Source organism: Pantherophis guttatus, chromosome 2 (genome assembly GCF_059756535.1).
Source record: "Pantherophis guttatus breed Tessera chromosome 2, ASM5975653v1, whole genome shotgun sequence".
NCBI classification, from domain to species: Eukaryota; Metazoa; Chordata; class Lepidosauria; order Squamata; family Colubridae; genus Pantherophis; species Pantherophis guttatus.
This window is the reverse complement of record NC_142064.1, coordinates 73,995,410-74,015,971: the sequence shown is the minus strand read 5'-3', so window position 1 is coordinate 74,015,971 and position 20,562 is coordinate 73,995,410. Positions and strand designations below refer to the sequence as shown.

The window sequence follows — 20,562 nt, the reverse complement described above, 5'->3', positions numbered from 1 at the left end:
TGCAAAAAGCAAAGTCAAGGGGGGAAGCCAGATCCGCTTAACAATTGTGTGATTTGCTTAACCACCACAGTGATTTGCATCAAAAATGTTGTAAATCAGGTGTGACTCATTTAATGATTGCATCGCTTAGCGATGGAAGTTCCAGTCCTGATTGTGGTTGTAAATTGAAGATGACTTGTACTATAATCTTTGTGATCTCTTCAACAAATGATTGCTTCCCTTTTGTTCATGAGTGCTATCCCTGGCTATAAACTGAATTCACTCATTCACTAATAATCCTCTACAAATGGAAGATGAGATAGGATAATCTGAACATTTAAGTTTTACTCAGGTGATGTACTACAGCAAGCACTTTCTGTACTAAGCAAATTTTTACAAGAAATTTTCCTAGTGCAATTCATTTTTGTGTTGTTTGCAAATTTCTGAAAAGTGCTCATTTTGGTATTCAGCTGTATTCCACTTTGCATAAAGTAGAGCACTGTTGATTTAGGATGCACGATTGTATAAGATCATATAGAAATTGACACTGAGCTAATTGCTTAGCCATTGCTAGGTATTAGAGAAATCAATGCACATTACAGTCCTAATTGCTAGCTAACTTGCATGGACAAAAGCTTACTTTCTTCACAGATACATAAACCAAACATCAGTGGTACATTAAGAAATGTACTGTATAGCTGTTAGTACTGCTCTTTTCATCATACAGCAAAAATATGTTGTAGGTCAGGGGTAGGTTCTATTTACCTTTACTACTGGTTTGCAACGGGATCACACACACGTGCTTGCTTCGTGCGCGCACGCACCTTGCTTCTGGACATGCACAGAAGCTTCTGCGCATGTGCAGATAGCTGATGATGACATTCGGGGCAGTGGGCGGAGCCTCCCACCAGTTTTACTACCGGTTCTTGCAAACCGGTCTAAACTGGGGGCAACCCACCACTGTTGTAGGTGCATATGAAATATGAATGGCATTCTATAAAGCATTTTGTTTGTTGCAGGCTTCATGGGTGTTATTGTAATGAAAAAGGTGAGAATTGGCTTCTATACCTTGTTTATTAGCTAATAGACATAGTTCATTGCACAGTCAGCCAGATGTTCAGACTGGATTTGGCATTTTTACCCACCTATTGAATCCTTCCCAAGGACCTGGGATAGGCAGGTGTTGATATTTTATAGTGTTAGAGCTATCGTTGCAAGATGTACGCTTTTCTGACAACACTGTCCTTTACAATTGATTGACAGTGAATGTGTCAATGCCGATGGGGTTCAAGCGGTGCTCCAGTTGTTTTGGGATTGCACCCAAGGCATCTATTACTATTGGTACCACCTTTGCTTTCTTTTGCCACAGTCATTCTATTTCAATTTGTAGGACTCTGTATTTTGTTATCATCTTCAGTTCCTTCTCCTCTATTCTGCTGTCTCCATATACTGCCATGTCCACTATCTAGACTTTTTTGCCTTGCTTATTGACAATTTTTAAGTTTCGAGTGCTGTGCAGCAGGTGCCTGTCTGTTTCAGGTCTAAAGTGCCAAAGCACTTTAGCATCTTCATTTTCTATTACTTTCTCTATTTTATAATCTCACCAGTCCTTGCTTGAAGGCAATTTGTATTCCTTGCAGATCTTCCAATGCACCATTGTTGCTACTTTGCTATGCCATTGTTTGTACAGTCAGTCTGTGCAATCTTCTTGAAGCAGCTAACCAGGTGGCCCACTGTTTCTTCAGCATCTTTGCTGAGGCGGCACTTGGTGTCTGTTGCTGTCTTTGTGTCTATAGAAATTCTCAATCTTGTTGTGGTCTTCTCAATTCTGGCTTTGTATGCATTTGTTATTCTTATTATTAAATTTATTTGCTGCCTATCTCACTGTGGGGCTACTCTACTATATATATATATATGCGAAATACCACTCACTCATCACGAAATCTCCAAAACGGAAAAGCCTACAAACTTGAAATTTGGCACATATGTTCCTCTTGGCTTCTAGGTGTTCACTAAGAAAGGATTTTTCGAAATGACCATTATATCATTAGCATTTCATATACAGTATTATATTCACATGCTCTGATACTAAGGAGTTAGATATTCTACTCCCCTTCCCCACCTGAAAGGAACTCTGTCCCAACTGCCAGTTGCCTTATATTAACATGCTCTGATGCTAAGGAGGTAGACATTCTACTCCCCCTCTCCCCCTGAAAAGAACTCTTCCAACTGCCAGTTGCCTTATATTAACACGCTCTGATGCTACCCCTTCGCTAAACTGGGCATGAGAATAGCTAGCGTGTGACTCATCCAGCCTGCGGGCTGGGACATTTTACTCCCCCTCTCCCTCTGCTCCAACTGCCAGTTGCCTTATATTAACATGCTCTGATGCTATGGAGTTACACATTCTACATTAAGTTTCAGGCTTTAAGTGTCAATTTATCATGCCCAATCACATAGTTTTGTAGCGAAGCATGGGCGTCCAGCTAGTGAAGAAATAAAAAGGAAGTTTAAACAAAACAAAAATAAAATAATAGAGCTCTATTATTTTATTTTTGTTTTGTTTAAACTTCCTTTTTATTTCTTCACTACTTGGATGCCCATGCTTTGCTACAAAACTATGTGATCGGGCATGATAAATTGACAGAAAATACATCAATATGACTTGTAAAAAAGACATGTTTATAATATGCTTTGGTAAACATAATTATTTTTAAAAGAGATAGAAAATAAAAAGAAATGACAATAAAGACACAATGAAAGAAACATGGAAGTTTGAGAGATTTAGTTTAGTTTAGATCTGAATTGCAAAACTCTCAACAACCACTAGATTCAATCTCTCATAGTTTCCCATCTTTATTGTGAAATCCACTTTCTCTTTCTTGTCTCTTTCTGTAGTTCTACATGTCTTTCCTATATCCAAATATATACCAATAAAGGAGAATATCTTTAGGTCAGGGTTTAAATGAGGGGTCCTTCTTGCTATCTGAGCTTGGTTATTTTCTTGGAGAAGTTTCATTACCCAAACTAGGTAACATCATCAGTACTAAGATGTTTCCTAGTTTGGGTAATGAAATGTTTGCAAGAAAACAGTCCAGCTCAGATAGCAGCAAGGACCCCTCACCCACATAAATTCCAGATAATTTCCTACCCTACAGTAAATTGCTCACCGGGGGGCGGGGGGGAGGGAAGTTAGGTCTTTGTGAAGTTCATTCTGCTTGTGGATGGATATTGTTTAATGCTGTCCAAGCCACAGTGTAACCAGCATAAAACAGGAGAAAAAATAATATTCTATCCAATGATGAAAAGAAAAACAATTATGAAAAATGAAAGCTAAATCAAATAAACTTTCAATGTGGGAATGTGCATGTTGCAACCATGATATAACAATATTGAAATTTCAGCATATGTATAGTTGTTTTACATTCATTATGATAGCCGGGTTCCTTCGAACAGTTCAGAACATAAGAAAAACTGCAGGCCATATACTGAACTGCTTATGATTTTGCCCATTTACAGATCTTAGGGATTATTTTAGACATCATTACTGTGTGAAAATATAAATCCAAGGTTTCAAATATGATGATTTTCTGAGCTATGTTAGGGACTGAATAGGGGGTACATTTGCATGCTGTTCAATTGTGGACCATCAGCATAGATTTGTGCTACTTTGAGGTAACCACAGAAACAAACAAACAAACAAAAAAAATCCTAAAGAGATAGGTGACATTTTATTCTGTGGAATAAAATCCTCATTTTCATGAGTATTTGGGGTGTTTTTGGTTTTTTTTAATTTGAAAGTGCTCATTTTTTCTCTTTCATTTTTCAGGTAGAGTTGCATAAAGTCTTAGAAAACATGAATATGTATGTCCAGATGTATGGCAGATGAATTGAGTAATTTTATCCTCTAGGTTGTTCTGCTTAACTTTGTGTGGTACGACATGTAAGCTTGATTGCTTGGAAATTTCTAGAAGCTCAACATTTGTCATTTAAGAAAAACAATAAAAAAAAAGTTGCTGTCTCACACACAAATAAACAACTTCCTCCATAGGCCTGAATCGCAACAATTACTGCTTGAACAATTCTGAGAGTGTCAAAACATAATCGTTTCAGTAGTCTTTTTAAAAAAAAAATCAAACTGATATTGCAAACTGAAATGTGTAGAAGAGTTTCTTGAATATTTTTAATCTTATAAAAAGACAGCTCCTTGCAAAGATTGTAAGGGTGGGGAATAGACCAAAAATATGTAGCTCAGTCTGGATGCATACATTACAATAGTCTTCTGACTTGCCAGACCTGCCAGGTCTGTTCTGATGAAATATTTCAGTCTGTTCTGCACTACACTGGATATAATATGCTATGCTGGCTCAGTGGCTAAGACGCTGAGCTTGTCGATCGAAAGGTTGGCAGTTCAGCAGTTCGACTCCCTAGTGCCGCATAACGGGCTCCTGTTACTTGTCCCAGCTTCTGCCAACCTAGCAGTTTGAAAGCACATAAAAAATGAAAGTAGAAAAATAGGGACCACCTTTGGTGGGAAGGTAACAGTGTTCCTTGCACCTTTGGCAATTAGTCATGCCGGCCACATGACCACGGAGACGTCTTTGGACAGCGCTGGCTCTTCGGCTTTGAAACGGAGATGAGCACTGCCCCCTAGAGTCGGGAATGTCTAGCACATATGTGGGAGGGGAACTTTTACCTTATCATATACGCTTGGTAGTTATTTTTATAGTGCCACCTCTTTTTACTATTTTACTGTCCTCAAATTTCTGGAATCACTTGTTTGTATAAACAATTTTTGGAACTATTTCCTCAAACAAGGAAGAAAAGGTGCAATGCCATGATTTGAAGCAATGTTGAAACAAGCAGCAGTGGTAAATAGAATTGAACTCCTTCAAAAACTAAGAGATGAGTTGGCTAGGAATTAATTTACCCTGAAACAATTTTCCTGATCTTTTCCCCATTTATTCAGATCAAAACTGCTCAAAATAGCAGAATATCACCAGTTAAGGTCTTGTTTCTCTGTAGATGGAACTGTATAGATTTGGCTTTTTGTTCTCCCATTATTGAAATTCTTCAATAATGCTTTTAATTGTTAAGCCAATCATGTCTCAAGAGAGGGGAACTGACCCATCAACCCTTACAAATTATTTAGTGCCTGGCTGTTATTAGCATCATGAGTATAGAAGATGTAAGACAGCAATTAGCATTCTGACGTGTTTCCAGATACTTACTTAGTTCCTTTCAGGCCATAGGCAAAAATTAAATGCTTATTGATGTTGGTGCAGATATTCTAGTGCTTTGCCCTATTAATTGCTTCAATTTGTGAACATTCAATAATTCAAATTCTTTACTACATTTTATGTAAGATTCAATGTGTCTTTGTTCCTTTCAAATCAAGATAATCCCGAGATATTTCTAATTAATACTATTCATTAACAGGCTTTTTTCTTGACATAAATCAAGATTTTCATGACATGTGTTTAGAAATATATTTTTGTTAATGTATATTTTAATTGATTTGTATGAATTATACATAAAAATATACAACATTGGGTATAACTGAACAAACATTACAAGGAGAACTGGCAACAGTTTTCCCAATTGAGATACAATTGAGATATGATTTAGTACATAAACAAGAACTTGTTTAAATTTTATCTGCCTGGAAAATGGGATAGTTCCTTGGTATTTAGGTATTTAGATATATTCACCTAATTCTCAAGCTATTCTCTGTTATGATAGAAATTCCTCATTCAAACCACTGATTTTTTTTTAATTTTTTAATGTAAATTAAGGAAGAAAAGAATGACATGTTGCCTGAAAATTTTTATAATTGATACATTTGGAAGGATTATTTCATTGGTTTTAGAGATGAACATCTACAATAGTCAACATACACACATTGTAGGTGAAACTGGTGACAGATTTTTTTTCTGCAGTGTAATCAGTTTAGGAAATGTTTTTATGCTATTTTGATTAGTGTTTGACTCTGCAGCTTCCTTAATTCATACCTCCTGCACACTTTGTAGAGTATTGATACCTACATAAGAGTGGCTCTCAAGAGAACAAGCTGCAATATTTAAGAATCGAACAAGTTCATGTCCTAAAATAAAATTAGTACAACAATCACATTAAATCTCCCACCTAATTCAGTTTTATTTCTCCAACTTTTTATCCACAGTATTAGAGAACTTATGACACAATGAAAAAGCAAGAACCATAAGAAACAATGACACTTTTGATTGAAAACAATAATTAACAAGAACCAATCTCCAGACTTGAATAGAAAGGATTTATCTTTAGGAGGAAGACGTTAATCCAGAAGAGATTGTAGAATAAGTAGCAGAAGTTATACTCATGTATGTGAAGGCATTTTTTTTAACATGGGAAGCCATAGACGAGATGACACGTCAAAAATTGCAATTGAGCACAGCATCGTGATGGAAGCACTGCTCCTTATCTACATGTGTGTGATGTCATCACATGTACAAAAGGGTCACAAGGTCATGCCTGCCACTATGCAGGTCTTGATCCCTTTGGCAGACACTGTTGCTTCAGCACTGTAGAAAATGCACAATTCTAGGTTGACTCTAGCAATTTATGTTTCCTAAAAAATCTGGATTACACAAAGAAACATTTTTATACAGAAGGAACTTCCAACTTTTTCAAACTAAAACTATTTCAGACTTACAGAAAAGTGCTCTAAATTGTAATTTAATACTGATTAAAAAGCTAAGATCTTCCTCAGTCTTTGCTAATGGTTCCAAAGTTTGCTTCAAAACATATGTGTGCATTTGCTTGCAAGGAAAAAAAAAATATGCTGGCAAGTAATTTCAACGTTAAAAGCAATACTAGGCAAACCTGAGTTCTGACACATGGAAAGAGAATAGAATTATGCATGTTAACCCTTGTCTAGCATCATCCCAAAGATCTGAATATGTTTTGCTGAAATTGGTAAATGGCAAATTGGAGTAGATTTTTTTCTTACAGGAATAGGAACCCTATACAATGGCAGCTCCCAACTCCATGGAAATCTATGTGTATATCTTTTGATCAATTGACTTTGGGGATAGGGTGTGTGATATTGGGGTCCAAGTAAGATGCAGTCATGATTTCCATCTACACTGAATAATTTACATTCAATTACACAGTTGCTGCTTGGCATGTTTAATACATGACCTGCTTGTGTGTTTTCCATCTTCCCTGGTGACTTTCCCTGGCTATCTCAAAATGCATTTTGGGGCAAATGTCTTTAGTTCTCTGATATAAGCAATAGCTTTTGGGAACAGCAAAGGGATGGATAGGCAAAACAGTTAGCATACTGTATATGAATATATATTTTAATTGTATGCAGCTCACAGTCACTCTGAATGAGATGGGTGGGTATCTAAATTCAATGAATAAAATAGAGATACCATATTTTTCGGAGTACAAGACACAACTTTTTCCACAAAAAAAGAGGATGAAAATCTGGGGGCGTCTTATACTCCAAATGTAGCCCCGCCCAGCTTCTCAAACGGAGGTTTCAGAGGCTGAAAAAAGCATCAGAAATGAAGCTTCAGAAAAGAAGCCCCCCAAACAGAGCTTCAGAAAAGAAGCCCCCAAACAGAGCTTCAGAGGCTTTTTTTCTGAAGCTCTGTTTTGGAGGCTTTCAGAGGCAAGAAAAGAAGTTTTTTCTGAAACAAAGTTTCAGAAGTTTCAGAGGCAGAAAAAAAAGCAAGGCACAGAGCTCACAACCAAGGAACCTGTTGCTAAAATTCACCTCTGGGAGCAGCTGATTGGGGGTATTCTGGGAGGCTGATCCACCTACCAATCAGCTTTTTTCTTATTTTCCTCCCCAAAGACTAAGATGTGTCTTGTACTCGGATATGTTTTATATGCCAAAAATATGGTCGGTAGATAGATAGATGATAGATAGATAGATAGATAGATAGACAGACAGACAGATAGATAGATAGATAGATAGATAGATAGATAGATAGATAGACAGACAGACAGACAGACAGACAGACAGACAGATAGATAGATGATAGATATGGATAGAAGATAGATATAGAAATAGAAATAGAAATGAGGGATAGATAGATAGATAGATAGATAGATAGATAGATAGATAGCTGATAGCTGATAGCTGATAGATAGATAGATAGATGATAGATAGATAGATAGATAGATAGATAGATAGATGATAGATAGATAGATAGATAGATAGATAGATAGATAGATAGATAAAAAGACATATATTATTTCTTTGCATCACCTATCTTTCGGAATTACAAATAGCCCTTGTTTAGCAATCAGAGTTGAAATGGACAACTCTATCATTAAACGAAGCAGTCACTAAGTAAAACTGAAACTGTGTTTATAATCTTACTTCAGCTTTCTTTTGCTTTACAGACCTGTGAAGGTCATAAATTTTTCATCACAGTCCCTGTCTGAGACCATGCTAAAATAAGGACTACCTACATTCTGGTTTCATCATAAGCTACCATGCAAACATGAATAGGTCTCAGACAAGGAAACTGATGAATCCAGAGGAAGATTTATTTTTATCTCATTGTCAGAACCTGGTCTATCAAAGTATGGCTTCTGTTCCATCTGACAGGGACACCTAGATAATCAACATTTGCTGGGAAATGAACTGCTAAGCACTGTTGTGAAGCAGCCCCTTCTATTATTGTCTGATTATTGATACATCTGCTCTCAGGTTTCCCTTCCATTTCTCCCACATTCCCATGAGCACATCTTAGTTCCTTGTATGTGTGCATGTGTCTATAAGCTATTGGGTGGGTAGCAATTTTTAAATAAAGCATTAATTCTCAGCAAGCAATGAAATATACAAATGTATTCCAAATATGTGAAAGGTACCAAAAAAAGAAATAAAATCCAAAACATCCAGCTGCTATACTCAGTGCTTTATTTCATTTGTGGTGCCTATAGCTTACTTCCAGTGTGGAAGAAGCTTAAGAACATATATTTTACTCAACTTGAAAATGCCCCACAATCATTACTCTTGGCAACAACAGCTGAGATCCCCAGAGTTCCCAAGTTCTCCTCCAGCAGATGATCAGCCCTTTTCTCTCAATCAATCTTTCTTCCAACTGTGTTCTTTTCTCCTTGCCTTTTCTCTGTTTTGCAGCTTCTTTTCTCCTCCCCGATATCTGTGACTTAACTCATCAAAATAAAAATGCCAATAACACTGAGGATTTAAAGTGAGAGGACTTTGGGGAGAAAAGGGTGCCTTTTCAATGTGTTAACTCTCTCTTTAGAATCCACTTCTGTCTCCATGTTAGCCTCTTATAGTAAATTAACCCAGTTGCGACAAAGTGATGCTGGCAGAGATGAGCAACGTGTGACAAACAAATTGCCAAGAATGCACAGATGGAAGGTCTCAAGGTGCCTATCTTGGTACTTAAAGAATTATGCAATTCAGAATGTTTTACACTGTTCGGGCAAAAATCTATGCATTGTACAGAAGCACCAGTACCTTGCCAAAGTTATTTTTAACTTGCTTTTGGTTGTTGTTTCAATAATTATTGATTAAATATGCCTTTATACAGATGCAGAAATACATGCATAAACATATGCATTTGCTATCAGACCAACATGAATACCTTCTCCCAACATGCTTAGATGCTAAGAAGAGAGAACCTTTTTGTCATATCTGTTGTTCTGACCCAGCTCCCCAAACATGACAAACCCGCTGAAGTTAACTCAAAGATTCCTTTATTAGGAGTGCCAGCAGCCCCGGCAAAAAGTTTTTCTCTCAACCCAGGCTAAAACGTTTGGCCGGCCGGAAGATGAATGGTTGTCTGCTACATCTATTCCTCTCCTCCCCCTGCCTTTTATCCCCAGAGCTAGGGTGGGGCTTTGCTAGCAGCAGTGGCTCTTCCTTCCCAAGGATCGGCCCATAGATTTCCACTGCTCTCCTCTTCTCTGCCGTCTGCGCATGCGCGCATCAGGCAGTGGACCCAGCTGTTCCTCCTCTTTCTCATCAGCCATCTCAAGACCTGGGGGCTGTTGACTCTCCATCTGAGGGCTGACAGATGGCCCAGGCTCACTCTCTCCCTCCCTCTCTCTCTCCCTCCCTCCCTCTCTCCCTCCCTCCCTCTCTCCATCTCTCTCTCTCTCTGCCAGCTCCATTCCCTCTTCCCCCTTGGAGTTCTCAGGTTGCCTTGATGCTGACCCTGACTCCCACGGCTCCTCCTCCTCTGATTTGGCTGCTGGAGGGGCTGGCGGCTAACATGCCACATGTCTTCTGTCTGTCTGTCTGTCTATCAAATCTATCTATCTATCATCTATCATCTATCTATCTATCATCTATCTATCATGTATCTACACACACATACATACATACGAGACCAATAAACCTCCTTGATACACTGCCAAACTTTAAAGTTCCTTTTGATAGATGGGTAGCTTACACACATTTGCATTAAATAAATCATAATTTATCCCCAAATAAAAGTCACCTGCTTTCAAGCTCAAATTATTGCCAAATGTTTTGTCTTCTTTTATCCCTGCCACCAAGTTTTTTTTCTTCATTTGTCACATTATATAGTGATGTTACTACCTGTAGAGGACTTGCCAGTGAGGCTGGAGGGAGGCATCAGGTGAGGGCCTAGCTTGGAGTCATTGTGCAGCCACAAATGGCATAAGCTTGACCTCCCCTCAAATCCATAAAGCCTTATCTGGTCATTCCCAGGGAAAGGCAAGCAGCCTGAGGAGATTCTTGTAACATAGGTAAAAACCAATAAAGTGACAGGCTAAGACTATTCACAAGTGATTCTGGTTGCTTGCACCTGACAAGATTCTTTCCAAAAGATTAGAAGGTACCACACTAAGGATTGGCTTGAACTCAAATTCTAGGCTTCAAATGCTAGGTTTATATAACCATATCAATAGCCTGCAAAATAACTCACAACATAACTGAAAAAATCCAAAATAACTCGACTTTCGCTGCAATTATTTCACTGGGGATGGTTCATTATTTTATTATTTATTGGATTTCTATGTCGCCCTCTCTCCTAAGGACTCAGGGCGGCTTACATCAAACGAAACAACCCCAATAAATACAAATTAAAACTGACTAAAACAGACTAAAAACCAATTTAAAACAGTAGACCCGATCAGTCCTGGCTAGGGCGTTTAAACAGCCAGGTCTTAAGCTCACGGCGGAAGGTACGAAGGTCGGGGGCCAGCCGAAGACCCACGGAAGTTGATTCCAAAGGGTGGACGCGGCCACAGAGAAGGCTCTACCCCTGGGGGTCACCAGCCGACATTGTCTCATATTTTGGTGGCTTCTTCCCCCTACCCTGTCACATGGGTAACTTTTATACATCTGTGAACAAATCTATAGCGCAGTCAGTATTTAATCTGAGTGGTGTTTCTGTACTATTTTGATGAACATTTACTGATTTATTGTGTTATAATAGCTCCCAGCACTTTTTTTAAAAAAAATATATTATTTCCTATAGCAATTCTCTTAATTTGACAGGAGAATCTGACTTTTAAAGGCTGGCCAAATACATTGGCCCTTTTGATTAGAGATGTGTTGAACAGAACAGAACCCATTTCAATTGACAGCAAATTCTCTCGACTTTTCCCTTAATAGTTAATTTATACTGCAAGATTAGTATGTTAATTTATACTTTCTTGGCATAATTTATACACTGGATGTGTTGGTTTTAATTGGGCAAAAATTAGGTTTGTTTGATTGCCTTACAGCAGCTAAGAATTATTCATGTTGAAAAATCCTCCTCTTATGGAGCATTTTACCAAGCTAATGTGACCACTAGAGATTTCTGATTAGCTTCACTAGGAAAATCAGTGATGGGTTGCTTTACTGAAGTCCCAGCCCCACCCCCTATGGTCCATTTGGGAATTAGGGCAAAAGAGGTATTTTGTTTGTTTTTCTTTCTTTCTATCAAGGCTATTAAAACAACTAGAAGGGATGCATAGGAGAACTACAATGGTATCATGCTATGATAACAACATGATTTTCAATGCATGTCTGTTCAGCAGTGGGATTTGAAGAGGGCACAGCATCTCTTTTCACTAAAGTAAGAGGGAGAGAAAATTGGCAGTCTTAGCAATTACTGCTCATTTCATGGCCAAAATAGCCCTTTGAGTGAGTAATCAATCAATTAGTGGATGACCAATACAGTACAGTTGTGAGTCCTAGGCTTCAACCAGAGTCTCAGAGAGTCCTTGTGACCCTCTTAATAAAAGACAGACACTTTTGGATTTTATTTTTTAGCTATATTTAGCTATTCTTTAGCTATATTCGCAGGTTTGTCTGTGGGAAAGTTAAAAACTCATAGTCATGCACTCAAAACATTGCTCTTTCATATGTGCAGCATATGTGAAAGGAGGATGGGACTTGGAGTGCATGTCTTTTTGTGATCCCTCCCTGTGACATCCCTATATGTGCAAGGTTTTGCGATTCTGTATAGCGCAACATCCAGAAGGAAGTCTTCTAAAAACAAATCCTTTTCACAAATTCTTGATTTTTTTCAGAAAATAAAAGTCAGGTTACCAAATATTTAAAAATTTTAATGGACTTTGCTAGGGTGCCATGTGTTCCATGTTTCTCATTCCTTGTAATATCCCCCATTGTGGAGTTTTTGATTTATAGCCCCAAATAGCCTTCAGCATATAATAGAAGGTCTTTAATTAAATCCCAAAAAATTCACATTAAGGGATAAATAATAATCCATCAGCCAGTTCATTCTCTTACAGTATCCAAGGGGAATTGACAGTCTTAATCACTTCAGCCATTTATACCTTCATTTTAGCTCTATTTCAGTCAAACCATTTAGTGGGGTTTATCAAAATTACAATATCTTTTTTTAATCACTCGTCTGGAGCTGTAACACAGAAACTAATTTCTGGTGCAAAATGGAATATCTCAGAAGCGCAGACTTCAGTAGCAAAGACACATTAGGATGAAGAGTTACCTGCCACTAACTGATATTTGTCTCTGTAATGAGCTGAACCAGTCAAAGAAATACATCCATAATAAAATTAGGAGACACCAGCAGCAGAAAGAATAAAGTTGGTGCTCCTGTGGTCAGAATTCTTTTCTTAATAGTCTTGGGCTGCTTTACCCAACTACTTACAACACCCGTAGTTTAGTCAAACCATATCCTGTTATATCAGGACAGGTAGAATTATTCTACATGCTGCTTATCATAGAATAAAAGGGTTTTTTTTTAAACTAAGGAGATTCCAGGATAGATAACATGACATGAGGGCCTTGGTAGCACAGTGGTCTAAAGCACCCTGTTATTAACATAGCTGCCTGCAATTACTGCAGGTTCGAATCTCACCAGGCTCAAGGTTGACTTAGCCTTCCATCCTTTCTAAGGTAGGTTAAATGAGGACCCAGTTTGTGGGGGCAATAAGATGACTTTGTATAAAAATATACAAAAGTATGAAGGCTATTGCTTAGCACATTGTAAGCCGCCCTGAGTCTCCGGAGAAGGGCGGCATATAAATCAAATTAAAAAAAAACAACAACAAAAAAAACCCTCTGAAATAAGTATAGCACACAAATCAATTAAAGCTTTCCAAAACATTTTAAGTAAATCAAAAGACCCAGTAGCCTTAGAACAGTAGCCTCAAAACAGGGGTGTCAAACTCACGTGATCACATTATCGTTACATGACATATCACAACTTTTTTCCCCTTCGCTAAACCAGGCGTGGCCGTGGCCAGCACATGACGCACCCAGCCCATGGACCGCCAGTTTGACACCCCTGCCTTAGAAGAAGAAAAATACAGAAATAATCTGTAACATTCAGTGTAAGGACTGTAATAGCCACTATGTCGGACAAAAGGGCAGGAGACTAGCAGAACACATCCATGAATACCAATTAGCAATCAGGAGACATGACTGTTCCTTAACTGTATAACACATGGACAGACTCACTTAACCATAGTTTCAACTGAGAAATTTTTGAGCATTCTAAACCTACTAGAGAATTCTTGGAAGCCTGGAACACAAATCAGCCATCAATAGGCGCATAGTGATAAACAACATCTACCTACCATTCAAAAGATATCAAAAAGTTAAAGACCACAATACCGCCTTGCCAGCAATCAACAACTTGCCAGAGAAGCAGAGATTAACCCAAAGATTAATACTAGATCAACAATCAAATCATAAATAACAGCCTAATCAAGCAACCATCAAGAACATTCCCACCAACATTAACAATGGAAAGCAAACTCCACTCCTTTCTGGCACTAATGATGTTCCCTAGTTGGATAATGAAATATCCATAAGAAAACAACCAAGGTCATCTTGAAGTAATTGCGGAATGCAGGGATACAGATGAAGAATTGCAACTTAAGATAGCTTCTATTCAATGTCAATTTGTACAATATTATTTCCCCATTTCTAAAGATGGCAAGTCAAAGATCTTACAACTGTTTTTGAAATCTCCAAGTTCTACCGTGTCCTGACTACATCACAGTTAGCAGCATTGCAGAAAACGGTATGCTGTTCTCTAGTTCAGTGTTTCTCAACTTGGCAACTTGGTGTGGACGTTAACCATGCTGACTGGGGAATTCAGGAAGTTGAAGTCCACACATCTTGAAGTTCCCAAGGTTGAGAAACACTGCTCTATTTACACCAGGCTACAGTCCATATTGCCATTAAACAGCAAATAGAAACAGGAGACAAGGAGTTCGTAAGACCTGCTGCTAATACTTTGCCCTCATCGTAGTCTGCCTAGAAACCAAGCAATAGCTTAGACATTGTTATTACAAATGTCCAGTGTTATTACCATAATTTTCTTCACGACCATACCAGGGAATTCTTTGTTTATGAATTATATATAGTTCTGTTTCATTGTCTCCCTTTATTAAGCAAAACAAAGCAGAGGTATCATCAACACAAAATTGCTTCCAGTTTATACATTAAACATGTACATGCAGATATCCATGCCTATTCATCTAGCTTGCATATACAAGGCCCCTAAATGCCACGATGCCATATTAATTTGGTGTCATTATTCATGTACAAATAAATATGTCTGATTTTATTGAAATGAGAGAATATTCTTGTGTTTTCCTCCCAACACTATAATTTCAGGGAAAGCAGGATGGATCTTCACTATTTGTCAGTAGGCAGGTGGTGGAAGTGTTCTCTAAAGCGTATGTGTTTAGCACAGTCATTAAATTTTACACGGCACATATGTATGTGCTTCCAGGGGTGCAATGAAAATTTATGCTTATATTTTACATTTCTGTTTTCTGCATCTGTCTCTTGTCAGCTGTATATAAATAGAAAAAGCAAACATCAGGGCAGGTGTAGCTTCTGCATCTAATAGCCTGTTCCTTTGACCCTGAAAATGTGCTGAATTTTGGAGATTTTCCTACAGGAAATTGTTTGCAGCATTTGCACAGCGGATGTGCAACTGCTTCATCACCCATAACGCATAGCCGTAGAATTTCTATATTCATGGCAGATCAATTCTTGTAAGTTTGTGTAGGGCCATAGCATTTGAGGGAAGAATCAAGGAGAGAGATAAAAAAAACAGAAAGAAAAACTTTAGGTTGGTAGTGCTATTCTTATAATATTTTCCCCCCTTAGCAACCAGTTTACTCTTAAAAGAATTATTTGCTTTTTCTATAAAGCTTTCTTTTACATTAAAAGATTTACCAGGAAAACATTTGCAAAGGACCAAAATATTATTTAAAAAAAAAAAAAAACATGGAACTGATTGTTTCTGACTAGCTAATCTGCTAAGAATTTTGGATTAAAAAGCACCACCAGTAACTAAACGTTTTCAGTGTGGTGGTATGGTAGAATGCTTTTGGATATTGTCTAATTTGATACCAAAAACTTAAACCTATAGCTACACCACTGGTGGGTTTCAAAATTTTTTACTACCGGTTCTGTGGGCATGGCTTGGTGGGAGTAGAACAGCTTGGTGGGCATGGCAGGGGAAGGATACTGTAAAATCTCCATTCCCTCCCCAATCCAGGGGAAGGATACTGCAAAATCCCCATTTCCTCCCGATCAGCTGGGACTCGGGAGGCAGAAAATAGATAGGGGCAGGGCCAGTCAGAATCTTTACTACCGGTTCTTGGAACTACTCAAAATTTCTGCTACTGGTTCTCCAGAACTGGTCAGAACCTGCTGAAACCCACCTCTGAGCTATATGCATTTTGTAGGGCTTTCATAACTAAAAGAAATGTAATCAAGATTAGAGTTCCTTGAGGTCTTAGACCAGGGGTGAAATGCTCCCTGTTTGGACCGGATCGCCCGATCCGGTAGAAATAGTGGCGGGTGGTTCGGAGAACCAATAGCAAAAATCCCTGCTCCCCCCCACCATGCCCAGCTGAGCCACATGATCATCAGAGGCTTTTTTTTTTAACTTTTAAAAGCATTTTTTCTACAACTTCTTCCGCCGAAAAAAAGCTTTTAAAAGTAAAAAAAAGCCTCTGGTGATTGCATGGCTCAGCTGGGATCTCAGAGGCTTTTCAATGCATTTTTTTCTGCAACCTCTTCCGGGGAAGAGGTGGTTTAAAAAATGCTTTGAAAAGGCTCTGACGATCAGGCAACATAGCTGGGATCGTCAGAGCCTTTTCAAAGCATTTTTTTAACCACCTCTTCCACTGAAGAGGTTGCAGAAAAAAATGCTTTAAAAGCCTCTCTGACGATCCCAGCTGAGTTGCCTGATCATCAGAGAGACTTTTCAAAGCATTTTTTAAAATGATCAGGCAACTCAGCTGGAATCATCAGAGAGACTTTTAAAGCATTTTTTTCTGCAACCTCTTCAGCGGAAGAGGTAGTTTAAAAAAATGCTTTGAAAAGGCTCTGACGATCCCAGCTGTGTTCCTGATTGGCAGAGGCTTTTCAAAGCATTTTTTTGCATTTGCAGAAAAAATGCTTTGAAAAGTTAAAATAAAAAAAAAATGGCCACGCCCACCCAGTCACTTTATCCCCCCCATCAAGCCACGCCCACAGAACCAGTAGTAACAAATTTTACATTTCACCCCTGTCTTAGACTGTGTGAATAACCATTCATATTCCAATCTGAATTTATTTGCTCAGCATTTTCCAGGCTAAGGAGTTCGGAATGAATCATTCATTGCCTCACAGCCTTTCAAATTATTCTGACACAGTTTTTACTTTAAAAAAAAAAATCAATATATAGTTTAAAGCAGTGGTGTCAAACTCACATTGTCACATCAGCATCACATGACATATTGGGACTTTTTTCCCCTTCACTAAACTAGACGTGGGTGCGGCCAGCACGTGACACATCCCACCTGCGGGCCAGGAGTTTGACAGCCCTTGTTTAAAGGAAAAATAAAATATTTTGAAAAATAAAAAACATGTAGAAAATAGTATGAAGATTACATTTAAGCATTTATTTTAATAAAACTATTTAAATTCATATCCACATGTAATTATTTAGTAACTTTTAGTTAGATTTCTATTAAATATTCATATTAACGAAGAACTGGACAAAAAGAGGTAGGTGAATTTACTGTAACATATAAATGATATTGAATAAAAATAAAATACCTTAATCTGTCAAGCTGACACCACTGAGTTATTTAGTCACTGAAAGTAGTTTGATGTGTAAGGGATATTCATCTTTTTCCATCACCAAACTGTCAGATACTTTTTGAAATCCTATTATAATACAAATATTTACTCTATTACAATGAATGGGATATATGAATCAATGCATTTTAATTACCTGGACTCCCCATTATCTTATTGAGATATGGCTATGGTGATTGGGTGGCCTGGAAGAAACTCTGCCATCTATAGAAGTAAATATATATGAAATATATTAGGAATAGGAAAATAACTAAAAGTTTAGCAGACCGTGTTGTCTATTCACCTTGTCCGTGACTATCAACAGTTGCTGTCAGTTCAGTTATAAGGAAATATATTGATTTATCTAAATAATTAATTAGTGAATCTACCCACGTTTTCTAGAACTGAAAACAGTTCAGGGTGAAAACTTTTATACTTTTCTCAAAGGGTAACTCACTAATTTCAACTGGGTTTTCTGTAGGATGGATAGACAATAGAGATAGATAGATAGATAGATAGATAGATAGATAGATAGATAGATAGATAGATAGATAGATAGATAAGAGCGAGATGAGAGAAAGAGACAGTGTGTGTGTTTGTGTGTGTGTGTGTGAGAGGAGAGAGAGGAGATAATTCTATTGCTAGTAAATCAAAAAGTGTCATTTTAGGTATAATTTTTGGCTGTCTTCCTTTCCCAGCAGTGCCAGAGGAAATACAATGGATTGAGTTACATTGATTCTTTGAAATGTATTTGAAGACAGCTCCTCACCAAGTTTTAAAGCAGCTTTGCTAGTCAACAGAGCAAGAAGCAGCAATTCCATAGATGACACCAGCTTTGCAAAACTGTAAACATACTTAATGCTTTTACCCTCAAGCGGAGCCGTGAGGTTTTAACTATGAGATTTCATTTTAATTTCATTTTTTTTAAAAAAAGGAAGAAAGCTCCTATGAAACAGCTGCAAAGTTAGTTACAAAATTGCCCTTCAGCAAATCTTCATATAACACTATTTATTTCAAAATCAATATGACACTTCTACAAACTAAAGTGTCAAGCTGAGCAATACATATTTAACACAACTCTTGGCTATAACGTTATAATAAGTGTGTTTTTCTTATACTATGAAGACTTACATTTATCACCAAGATGTTTTAAATCTTATTTAATTAAAACAAGAATAATTTCTACTTTTAGATCTCTAGTGTTAAAGCAAATCACTAAAATACAAAGTCTGATACTGCTACACTTTTTATCACTTATAGCTTTACAGTACAGATTCTTGAATCCTATTCCATAGAAAGACATTTATAACCAAGTTCAAAGGACTGCAGAATTATTCCTAAACTTATATTCCATTGAAAAACTAGAACCTAAATTAGTTAGCTGTTTTATTAGTTTCTGTGAGACTTTGTCCTATCTTCTCATAAGCACTTGGCTCATTTTCAACAATCACAATCTACACAGTTTTATGCAGTCATTCTAATAATGCAAAAGTTGCAGATTTGTTTATGATGTACAAGCCATGTGACCTACGGCCTAGAATTAGGAATGCTTGCTCATAATCATAGATTCCAATTATTTGAACTTTTATCTGTTAAAAAAATGGAAACAAACAATGTCTTGGCCAAAGGGAGTTATATCTATACCAGCATTGTTATCAGAATCAGAGAGGAAGCCTGCAGGCTTTTTATTTCCCAATTTAATTTTATCTGAAGATCTGTACAATAAAGACATTTTTTATGTTTGCTCAGAAATAAGTCCCGTTCAATACATTCAACATAAAACTCCAGACTCTGGTTAGAATATTCTTATTGCTTCATGTTTTTTTTAAAAAAAGTCAAAAATACAAAGGGGGAAAAAAGGTAATGTCTACTTTGACTTAACCTTGATTTTAGGGACATATGCATATAGTTTTATCTGCAACAGGACTTGCCATTATTTTGGTCCTTTATTTATTTATTTAGTCAGGCAGTCAGTTAGTCAGGCAGTCTGAGGTGAGATGTTTCCTTTTGATCTCTCTCAAGTGCTAACCCACTTAATCATTAAAAAAAAATCAGCTAAGGTTGGCTAATATCAATTTAATCAGCCCAGGGAGATCATGGAGAATGGTAGAAAATTAGAGTTATTTCAGAAGGAGATGGTTTAAGCATGTCAGAAAGGAGGAGAAGCAGGAGGAGGAACCACCAGAAGAATGAAGAAATCTCCCAGGTTTTCTGGTAGAAATATTAGTCCTAAGTAAATCTAAAGGTCAGTGATTAAGCTTATGGTTAAACTGATTAGAATTCAGGAAAGGTTTATATAAATGATATAAGGAGCCTGGATAGCTCTGCAGACAAGGCACTGTAATTTAACACCAGCTGTCTGCAATTAAAGTAAGTTCGAATCTTGCCAGGCTCAAGGTTGACTCAGCCTTCCATCCTTTCTAAGGTAGGTACATTGAGGACCCAGTTTGTGGGGGCAATAAGCTGACTTTGTATAAAATATACAAAAGTATGAAGGCTATTGCTTAACGCACTGTAAGCCGCCCTGAGTCTCTGGAGAAGGGCGGCATATAAATCAAATTTAAAAAAATAAAATAAAAAAAATGTCCCCCTACTAAGTCCTTTGTTATCAGTAGTTAAAGCACCTGGTGACCCAATGGTTAAAGTGCAGTATTACAGGCAAACTCTGTCCACAGCCCGGAGTCCGATCCTGATAGTGTCTTCCATTCTTCCGAAGTCGGTAAAATTAGGACCCAGTTTGTTGGGGACAATATGCAAAAAAAATGTGTTTACATTGTAAACTGCCCAGAGAGTGCTGTAAACTGCTATGGGGAGGTATATAAAACTAAATGTTATTGCTATTGCCATCCGTTTGCCAGTTCACAGAGAGGCATTCAAAACAAACCCAAGGAGATATCTACCAAACTATTTGTTGACAGATGTATTGGTGATAGGTTGGAGATTATTTCATTGCCAGAATTGCTGCAAGACATCCCACCCAGACCTGGAAGCCATCTTTTACAGTTGGGCCTTCAGGC

The 20,562-nt window shown here is 37.6% G+C and overlaps 1 protein-coding gene across 32 annotated transcripts in view; it reads left to right on the top strand.

Annotated features, from left to right (window-relative positions):
* PTPRD (protein tyrosine phosphatase receptor type D) overlaps window positions 1-20,562 on the top strand; it is a 1,336,531-nt gene that overhangs the window by 617,927 nt on the left and 698,042 nt on the right. The gene's annotated exons all lie outside the window — the stretch shown is intronic.